A 10,654-nucleotide genomic window follows, 5' to 3' on the forward strand; every position below is an offset into this window, starting at 1 on the left:
ATTAGCCTGCCCGCCCTGTCATTCAGGCTGACCTGGAGCATTGGCCTCTCCCCATTGTTCCTGAGGGCTGGCAGTCTCAAGGAACTGATTCCCCATCGACCCTTCCCCCTTTTAGTACTGGGAGCTAGCAACTAAAACACCCCCACTGAATGTTAGTAAGGGGCAACTGTCCCCTTACATAGATTAGAAAGAATTAGTGGGATTTTTAAAGCACTTTAAACTAGAATAGACAAGCAACTTGGAAACATTATTATTCTACAAGAATAGAGGAGGACAGAGTAGGCTGGAGAAGGTGGACTGGACACCTTCATCTCACCTCTGTTTTTACAATTCTGAAGGTCAAATCTTCAGGCATAGTTACAAGCTAACAAAGAATATGGCCTCCAATATTCAGTGTCTGAAAGCGTTTTTGTTACTCTGAGACAAGCCTGTACACATTGGAGTTGGAAACAGAAGCCTGTACTGGAGCTTTCTTGTCAAGGGCCATCTCAGGGAGTTTCTAGTCCAGTGGGCAGGGATTGATGTCCTCTTGCTTTCTCATATATTCTGATGCACGTGACGTTGTTCGTGGTACATTCCTAAAAAGGGGGAAGTTATCACAGTATGATTTTAAAATGCCTCCATATGCAGTTCAACAAGTACTATCACACATGGTTTTCAGAAAACACTTAGAGAAGCAACAATGCAATGCTGACATAAGGTAGAGTTCTTTGCCTCTAAGAGTTTCCTTCAGGTTAAAAAAAGTTAGTCAGTCATCTTTGCTACAGTTCAACTTGCTAAGCATTTACTGTGGAGATACACTGCTCAGTGATCAAATAGCAGGAATGGAACCACCACCTTCCTATCCACTAATCTTCTCTTTATTGTGGTCTCCTTGCCATTCCACTTCTGCACCTGAGTCAGTTAGCCATCATCTAAGGTTACAATACTCTACCAAAAACAAACACAAACCTCAAAGTAAAGAGTTTAGCCCACTGTCCTGCAGGTTAGAAGTTATTCAGTCTGCAGGAGGTTAGGAAAGATTGGGGTTTTTGCCTCTATAAGGCTTGTCACTTTGCCCCCATTGTTTAGCCCTCACCTTTGTTTTCCTGTCATCTGCTGTGGTTTCCTCAAACTCCTCCCAAGCTTGAAGGAGACCTCAATACTTCTGAAAGTGCTCTTGGTTTGGATTGTTAGCACATCCCCATCAATGCTGATGGTCACAGTGGGTTTGGTGAGGCTGCCCAGTTTCCTGGTGGCTAAACTCACACCTGCAAGTTACAAGATGTCTCAGATACTCGTTAAGGTCATGGGATAAAAGTTAAAGGAATAAGAGTAGGACTAGTCTCCTATGCTCTCTGTACCAGCAGTTTGTTACTGTAGTGCTTAGACCAGGGGTGGGCAAATTTTTTGGCCAGAGGGCCACACTGGGGTTGTGAAATGGTATGGAGGGCCAGGTAGGAAGGCTGTGCCTCCCCAAACAGCCTGGCCCCCGCCTCCTATCCACCCCCTCGGACTTCCCACTCCCTGACTACCCCCCTCAGAATCCCCGACCCATCCAACCCCTACTGCTCCTTGTCCCGTGACTGCCCCCTCCCAGGACCCCCTGCCCCAACTTTCCACCCAGAACCCCACCCCCTATCCTACCCACCCTGCTCCCTGTCCCCTGACTGCCCCTTCCCCCCTGTGACCCCACCCCCTAACAGGACCCCTGACCCATCCACCCCCTCCACTCCCTGTCCCCCCCTGCAACCCTCCCGTACCGCCATCCAACTCCCCCACTCTCTGTCCCCCCCCAGGGCCCCATGGGACCCCACCCCCCTCCAACCCTCACCGCTCCCTGTCTCCTGACTGCCTCCCCCACAAACCTCCACCCCAGGACAGTCCCGTGGATTGGATGTGGCCCGTGGGCCATAGTTTGCCCACCTCTGGCTTAGATCCTTTAGTCCAACTGAGGTGAAGCAAAATTTATATAGTAGTCTTACGAAGAAACAGCATCAATGTTACACTTGTGCTTGTATCATGTCTCACAGAGCAGTCCTCTCATGTATAGTTTGAGTAAATTACAGAAAGGCACCTACATCAATTTCCTTGTTGCGGTAGAGTCTAAAAGTCAGCAAGATATTCCAGTTCACTTGTAAGGTGAACAAAGCTTTGTTGAAACAATGCTATGGGTCTAATTCTTTACTAGTTTGCACTTTGAGTCATTCATGCAAAGTGATAACAAGATCAGTTAAGATAGGTAGCATTTGATACACCTGTGCAAAGTGACTACATGAGATGCAATGCAATGGAGCTCTAGACCCCATGTTACCTAGAGTTTAAGTTTCATAATGTTTAGTTTACTTATGTACACAGCAGGCACCTCACCCCTATTATTCTCTCCTTTCCGTAGTCCATTTACCTCCCCCACCCCCAAAAGACATGCTCAGTCTTCCACTAAGAGCAGCTCAAGGGGCAGCATTCATGAGAACAGTTCACATCAGAAAGCCACTTTCCCTTGTCAGCTTACAGTTCTCAAAATAAACCCCTCATGTCCCTTCTGAAGAAATGAGCACTGGGAAGCTGCAGAGTGAAGAAATGTAGGAGCAGAGTTCAACTAGAACATATCCTTTCTAAATCCCACACATTACAACATTTCTCACCCAGCTCTTTCATGTCATCATCAAATTTTTCACTGGAGCTGAGTTTCCAAGTTCCTAGGAACAGGTCACACATTGTGAGGATTTGCTCAGTAGACACACTCAAGAAAACAATAGCAACTCTCAAAGAGAGCCAAGAAAAGAGCCTAAGCTATACACACCCTGAAAGTCTGTTTTTAAAGCTGATCTGAACATGTGACATTATGAGATAACCAGTCAGGAAAGTTATCATGGACTCCAGTGAATAGAATTTTAGTTTGATTTCTTTTAGCACAAACCCACAGTCAGTAAATACAGCACAGGATATAAAAAAATCACAATTTTAGCCCCAATTTAAAACATAGCTTCTCCAGAAATAAAAAACAAAAAAAGAAAATCACCATTCCAAGACAAGAGCAGCACAGTCTTAAAGAGATGTATGAAGGCTCAAGAAGCTAATTGTTTCAAAAAAACTCCTAATCATATGCCATTAATAATGTTATTTATAAAGCACTTGGGCCTATAGGTGCTTGAACTAGGGGTCCTGGGGGTGTGGCAGGACCGCATGGCTTGAAGTGGTTTCCATCACATACAGGGTTTACAGTTTGGTTCAATGGCTCTCAGCACCCCCACTATACAAATTGTTCCTGCCCCCCTGCTTGGGCCCAGATGCCCAACTTTAACTTCCACAATGGCTCTACACCAGCAGAATGTTCCCACTGGCAGGAGCTGACACCAGTGCTTGAAGTGCTGCTTTCTGGCACTGGAACTTCACAGGGCAGTTAGGAAGAGGGTCCAGCAAATGGTGCATTGGCCACTATGGCAAAAGCTCAGTTGCCTTCTAATACTAATATTAGTTACTATTTGTGTTTAGACATAGTGCCTAGAGGCCCAATCGAGATCAGGGCCTTATTGTGCTAGGTGCTGTACAAACATATCAGTCTGTGCCCCAAATAGCTGACAATCTAAATACACAAGGCAAAGGGTTGGAGGGGAAACAAAGGCACAGTGCCACGAGCTAAGAGTAAAATCCAAGTCTTCTCTGGGTCCCAGTCTAGTGCTCCAATCACTAGACCACACTTTCCCTGATATAAATCACAATAGTGGAACTTCTAATAGTGGGTGGTGCCAGAACACAGATACATGCCAAGATGCTGCTCACTGGGAGAGTGCGGTGTGTGCAGGGGAGCTAGGTCTCAAATACCACCAAACCCCTTCCATGACTTCAAAAACTGACAAGACCACCTTAAAATCAATCTGTTACTGTCTAGATAGCCCATTTAAGATTGCTGGTGATTGTGATCATCACAACAATGCTCAGTCTGTACAAGGTATAAGTAATGAAGACTTGCTGGAAGCCCAGTTAAGAGAAATGTGAAGTAATTGGAAGTAAGTGTTGGAAGGGACATGTGGAGAAGAGTGTAGCCTGTGCCTGTAATGCAGCTGGAAGGAACATCTAGTCAGACGCATGGGTTTCCACGGAGCCCCCTTACAGAATCAGGGCTTAAACCAACAAAGAGCAGGCGCTTCATTGGAGAATCCTCTTAGATACCCAACCAGAGCCGCAGAAATTTATCAGTTTAACTGACCTGAAATCTCCGCCCTGCCCAAGCATACTACACTTTCTGCTACCGAAACCTTGACAGAAAAAAGACCTGCTGTCTGGTTTGATCAGAGAGGTCCAGCTTTGATAGGAAGCTCCTCAGTGAGGTCCCTCTCCTCAAAACTCACTTCTAACATGAAGCCTAGGAGTGCTAGGTGTGCTCGAGTGTGTTCTGTGTGAAATCTGTTGCTTGTGTTCTGCAGGAGGTCAGATGATCATAATGCTCCCTTCTAGTCTTAAAATCTATTACTCTAACTATATTTGTTTAATAAAGAGGGGAGAAATGCAACAAGAGGTAGGGAGCATAAATTTCTATGATCAAACCTTAGCATGGCTCTACCAGTGTGTTTTTTGCTGTCCATCTGTTTAGACTGTAAGGCCCAGATCCTCAAAGGTATTTAGGCACCTGTCTCCCATTGATTTCAATGAATTTCAGGTGCCTAAATACCTTTGAGGATCTGGGCATAAGCTTCTAAGAGCAGGAACATTGTCTCCTTTGCTGTCCCATTCTGCAGTAAGCACACCATTGGCACTTAACAAATAACAATAATTAGCACTAGAATTCCGTGGATAGGAACAATACAATTTATTTTAATAGATGTGCAACCCTAATGGGGTTAGGATAAAATATCACACAGATCCTGCAACTAACAACAGGGTTCCAAGTGGGCAGAGAGATCCACTCATGCACATTCAGTTGCAGGAAAAGGGCAAAAATCTGTTCCTGGGATCATAGCAAGGTCTAAGCAGGTGCAAGAAATGTCAGGTGAACAGAAACTGATTCAGACTCCAATCCTGCAAAAATTTACACATGTGCTTAACTTTATTAAGCACTGTGAGTTGTCCCACTGATCAGGGCCTAATGCTGTAGACTTTTCTTCCTGAACAAAATGCTTCTTAAATATTTTTCTTTAATGCACATTATTTTTGAATGCTAAAGACCATTAAGTGCTGAGAACACAGTGATCCATGTGCCAATGAGAGAAAATAAAGGAATAACAACACTATGACCTACTAAGAAGGAAAAAAAAAAAGGAGCTCAAATTGGAGTTCCTGATATTCTCTCTCACCATTGGTCATCCCAGAGGGTCACATGGTCAAGGATCCTTTTTAAACAGGTGATGTGGTCTTATGGAAGTCATACTACCTTCTTGTCTGATAGTGAGAGTTGTTGCTTGATTCCTGTAGAAGCCTGTTTAACAAGCCTCACATAATGTATGATCTATTTGTAGGCACCTGGAAACTCAATTCTAGTAAAAACTTTGAGGATTATATGAGAGAACTGGGTAAGGAATGCTATGTGGGGTTACTTCTGGTTGTATCTGTGTCTTCTTAGGGAAAGATCACTGAATTTGCATTTTAATCCAGATTTCTTCTTCCTGGCTTTAGGGACTTTCCTGTACTATTCACTGAGGGCTTCCTTCCCTGCTCCTGCCCACCCCCCGGCTGATTAACTGTCTTAGCCACACTATCTTAAACTGCAGAGTTCTTGGGGAAGCCTGTTGCTTGGTTTAGTGTGTTCAGGCTTCTTAATGTAGAAAGAATTGGACTGGAGGGAGTGGTATCCTGTTAATTGAATAATGCATAATTAACTTCTAGTAGAAATAATTCAGTAGTGCTATTGTCTAGGGTAGAAAAATCCATTGGAGTACTCAGTACCTTTGCCCCTTGGAAACACAAAGCAGTAGAATGCTGAGACTATAATAAGATCCGTAATTAAACACTTGTCTAATCTGGATTTCTGTCTAAGTGGTTGTTTCATTGAAGTACGATCTTATGTTGATATTGGAGTACTAGAATTTCTAGTTCATTAGAACTGGAATTTAAGTACCCTAGGGACTGGAAGTAGTTGCTGCTAGCTGGCTAGTGTGTGCTTAAATTAAGGAATTGCATGGACTCCTGACTAGATACCTGGAGAAGTCTTGACTGGGTAATATGCTTCTCTAAAGACTCCTAGTTTTAAATTGAAGTTGACTTTAAAGGGTCTTATCTCTCCCATAGACTGACTGGAGACTCTGACTAGCTTCTTCTGAGTTAGTACTGTAATCTAACAAGTCTTTCATTTAGAGACTAGAAGCAAAATTCTCAGACTTCTAAATCCTGTTTTTCTTAATGAGACTTGAGCACCCTGGAAAACTCTCCTAAATCTTATGGAGAGCACAAGTGTTGCCTTTTAGTCACTTTTCAACTGCTACTAGTTCTGTAGCAAACTGTTTGTTTGGGGAGGAGGGGTCTAAATCCCTTTAAAAGCATTTATGCTCTCTGGAAACTAAAGGTTGCATAACTTGGTGAAATTGACTCACCAGGATTCTCTTGGCCTTTAAACTCCAAGGGCATATGCAACTGAATGTTCAATTCAGTAAAAGGATTGAATTTGCATGGCATTGCACTTCAGAATAGTGGCTGTACCAAAAATATCCTCACTTCATACTCCCTGGACTGGGCTTGGAATGCCCTTATCAGAAGTTTCAGGCAGCCTCTGAAATGTAGGATTACTAAAATAGAGCAAGGGGCAGATTCTCACGGAAACAAGTCATGAATGTTTTAAATCCCTGGTTCCCTGCCTTCCCTTAGTTGAAAGCAATAACACTAGGCAAGAGGGTGTTCTGGAAGTGAATAGACTATCTAATATAGTCTCCTGCATGATCTACAGGTGTGGGCTTTGCTACCAGGAAAATAGTTGGTGTGGCCAAGCCCAATGTAATCATAAGCACCAATGGAGATGTGGTAACCATCAGAACATTAAGTACCCTCAAAAATACAGAGATCTCTTTCAAGCTGGGTGAGGAGTTTGAGGAGACCACAGCAGATGACAGGAAAGTTAAGGGGAGTCTTCCTTATCACCAGCTGGGGTTGTGGGAGGGAAAGGATTTCAAAACTGCTCTTGAAGTTAGCATGTCTAACATGAAGAAAGTGCTACAAGTGTTATGCAGAACTATAGGTATACCCAGTCAACTGGGGTCTGTTAATGTTGGACTTGTGGTCAAATCTCCTTTAATCTGCGGGACACAGACTAAATAGCAACACTTTGTTTTCTTGTCTCTGCAGAGCATCATAACACTAGACAATGGCTCACTGGTTCAGGTGCAGAAATGGGATGGAAAAGAGACCACATTAATAAGAAAATTGGTGGATGGGAAGCTGGTAGTGGTGAGTTAATGCCTGGTATTTAATCACTGAATGCAACATGTGTTCCATATTGGCTTCTAATGAGGCGGTGGGATGGAAACATGTAGGATGTGAATTATGATAGAATGGGGGTGGGGCTGTAACCTCAAAACTAGTGAGACTTGCACACTAAAATTCAGGAGTGTTAAAGATGGAAGAGCTGGAGAAGCCCTCAAGGCATGGGCATTCTCCTAGCCTTCCATCTGCCTATCCCAAACTGTGAAGTGAAGAAAAATGTGCACATAAAGCTGTGTAACAATGAGTGGGTAAAAGTCCAAAAGTCAAATTCTCATGAAAGTTGTGTCCCTTTTCATGAAAATCTAAGTCTTGACCAGTTGTAGTAAATCTTCTTGTAAAAGACACTCCCCACCATCCCCTGCAGAGCCACTATCCCAGCATGATAGTCTAACACACTGACTGGTGAGCTTGCATCATTGCTTGTCATTGTGGTATGTTGACTGACATGTGATCTGTCACTACTGAATTGACAATGTGGCTCTTTGCCATATTTCTTCCTGCTCTTGTTTCCTGGGTGCTGGAAAAAGGAATTTTTGTAGCAACTCTGAACCCAGGATGTTTCAGAGAAAACATATATGGGCAGTTCCTATGCTAAGTAAATGGTGCCTATGCTCCCTCCGCATGCTGCCTTGAATATTAAAAATACTCCTGTCAGGTTGGCCTCCTGCTGAGACCAAACTGTGATTGAGAGGCCTATACACTCCTTAGGTACAGAGAGTTTGAGTTGTTCCCTATTAACTTCCTTGAAGGGAGGAATGGAGGTGTTATCTAAAGCTTGCTATTGGTTTAAAATAAAAAGTGAGTACTTGATTTGCTGCCTAACATACATTTGTTCAACAATCTGTCCTCCTAGGAATGTACCATGAACAATGTTATCTGCACTAGAGTCTATGAAACTGCATGAAGAAACCCTGTCTCCATAATGGACTGGGATCTAAGTTGTGGAGAACCAGCTCAGTTCCAGGAGTGAAGCTCCACAAGTCTACTTTGTGACCGAACCAGACTGTTTACAGACTTTATGCCAAAGCAGTGTTGTAGCTAATCTGAACTCTTGTGGTTATGCAATAAAACATTCAACTGTCTAGAAATGGTGGTTTTGGAATTTGTACAATATAGCACTAGCTAATGGGAGGGGGGGGCAGAGGGTCTTAACAAACTGGGGAAGGACCAGGGTGTCCAGTAACTTTTGACTCCCTTCCTTTAGGGAAGAGTAGGTAGAGTACTATGGCAAGAGTAGGTAGATTTAATCTTAATAAATACCAAGTAATCAAGCTGATTCATAGGGTTGCAGCAATGGTGACAACATCTTTGTGCATCTGGCTATAACACTCAAAGCTCTTCTGACAGAACTCAGTCTCCATATGCGGGAGACAGGTAAATAGTCACAATTTTCTAAAGGGGGAAGTTTCCACAGGAATGGAATTCCTCCCCCAGAGATGAAGACTTTCTTCCTCCATTTTAATATTGGATCTTAGTATGGGAAAACAATGTGAAATAGATGTGATTCTCAGTCTAAAGGACTTCTGTCATTGGGTGACAAGCAAGAAAAAAGAAAAAGCGTACTTGTGGCACCTTAGGAGACTAACCAATTTATTTGAGCATAAGCTTTCGTGAGCTACAGCTCACTTCATCAGATGCATACAGTTTTATGCATCCGATGAAGTGAGCTGTAGCTCACGAAAGCTTATGCTCAAATAATTGGTTAGTCTCCTAAGGTGCCACAAGTACGCCTTTTCTTTTTACGAATACAGACTAACACGGCTCTTACTCTGAAACCAAGCAAGAAAAAAAATTCTACTAAGAAAACCATAAAGCAGGAAGAATACCTTTTGGAAGTATAAAACATTCCAGGGCAAGAGCACTAATGGAGGCAAGTGGTGTACAAGTATGAAAAGGTATGGTGAATTCAATATAACAGTACCCTCAGAATGGCAGGCAGATGGGTCTTAGTGGGTAAGGTGGCCTAAAAAGCTAAGGGCCCACAGGTGGGGCCAGATTGTCAAAAGAACTCAACTTTCCTTTAGGCCCCTACATAAGGACCCCATTTTCCAAACAGCTCAGCATCCAATGTATTAATCTCCTTTTGAAAATCAGGCTGCTTATTTTGATGCCAAAATGGGTGCTAAGCTCTTTTGCATGCACTTAGGGCTGGATTATCAACACAAACCAGGGACTTCATTTATTATAAATTCCAATACACTTGCACTCTAGTGTGTTTTTAATTTAACATTGTCAACAATTCACATTAGTGATGCTGCTTTAAAATATGCCTGTGTACAACAGTCCTTTTCTTGAGGAAAGAGCAGTATAGAACTTTCTTAACTTAGCTGGAGTTTATCTGGTGTACAGAAAGAGGGCATTGTCTCATATGCTCAAACCCTGCTGGAGGGGGCATTGCATATCCCAAGGAGATGAAAGAGGAATGAGTATAATTTTGTGATTTTTTTTTTTTATTTTAAATAGCCTTTAAAATTAACAAGCAAAGCCTCTTTTCTTGTATCCTCTCTGTTCTGGTCAGTCTCTAATTGACTTCTCTGAGGGCACACCAATGGCAGAAAGTTAATAATGAAGTCAGTTGGAGAATGACCAGAAAAGAGATCCTGAACACAATCACCATCGTGTTTTTGGAGATGCTGAGATGTGAGCTGGGTACTTAGAGACCATCTCTAAACTGAGTGGTCTTCATCCTTCTCAAATTGCTTTTCAACTTAGGGCAAATTAATAATATAGCAGCATATTGGCTTCTAGTGCTGTCAGTTCATTATGGCTTCTCCATTTCTTTGTTAACCCTCCAACATCTACCTTGTTCCTTCCCCACTCTATCCCCTCTTTTGTCACAAACTACATCTGAAAGCCTAACTATATACAGCATGAAAGAGCGCCAATATTCTCTGTATCTGTGTAGCACCCAGGTCCAGATCCTCAAAGGTATTTAGGTACCTAACTCTCATTGATTTCCATGAGAGCTAAATACCTTTGAGGATCTGTGCCCCAAAAAATTGGTAGTTTCCCATCTGCCAGCTTCCTGTAGTCTCTTGTCCATTCCGCTTCTGTACTTGAACTAGTGAGCCATTCTCTAAGGTTACAACATTCTGAAGAGACACCAGGTTGGAAATGAGTATTTACCATCAAAGTCCTTCAGTTTAAAAATGAAGCAGTTCACCTAATTTTCAACAAGTCCCATGGTCTATGTACCTAGTACACAAGGTACCTTTGAGTTCCAGTAGGACATTTTCTCCAGCTATTTCATTTCTCATTAATCATT

At 42.8% G+C, this 10,654-nt stretch overlaps 2 pseudogenes; one reads left to right on the forward strand and one right to left on the reverse strand.

Annotated features, from left to right (window-relative positions):
• Nucleotides 1-488: 488 nt before the first annotated feature.
• LOC140906101 (myelin P2 protein-like) lies at nt 489-2,697 on the reverse strand (annotated as a pseudogene).
• Nucleotides 2,698-5,416: 2,719 nt separating this feature from the next.
• Nucleotides 5,417-8,293, forward strand: LOC140905886 (fatty acid-binding protein, adipocyte-like; annotated as a pseudogene).
• The last annotated feature ends 2,361 nt before the right edge of the window (nt 8,294-10,654 follow it).

The sequence above is a fragment of the Lepidochelys kempii genome, chromosome 2 (genome assembly GCF_965140265.1).
Source record: "Lepidochelys kempii isolate rLepKem1 chromosome 2, rLepKem1.hap2, whole genome shotgun sequence".
NCBI lineage: Eukaryota > Metazoa > Chordata > Testudines > Cheloniidae > Lepidochelys > Lepidochelys kempii.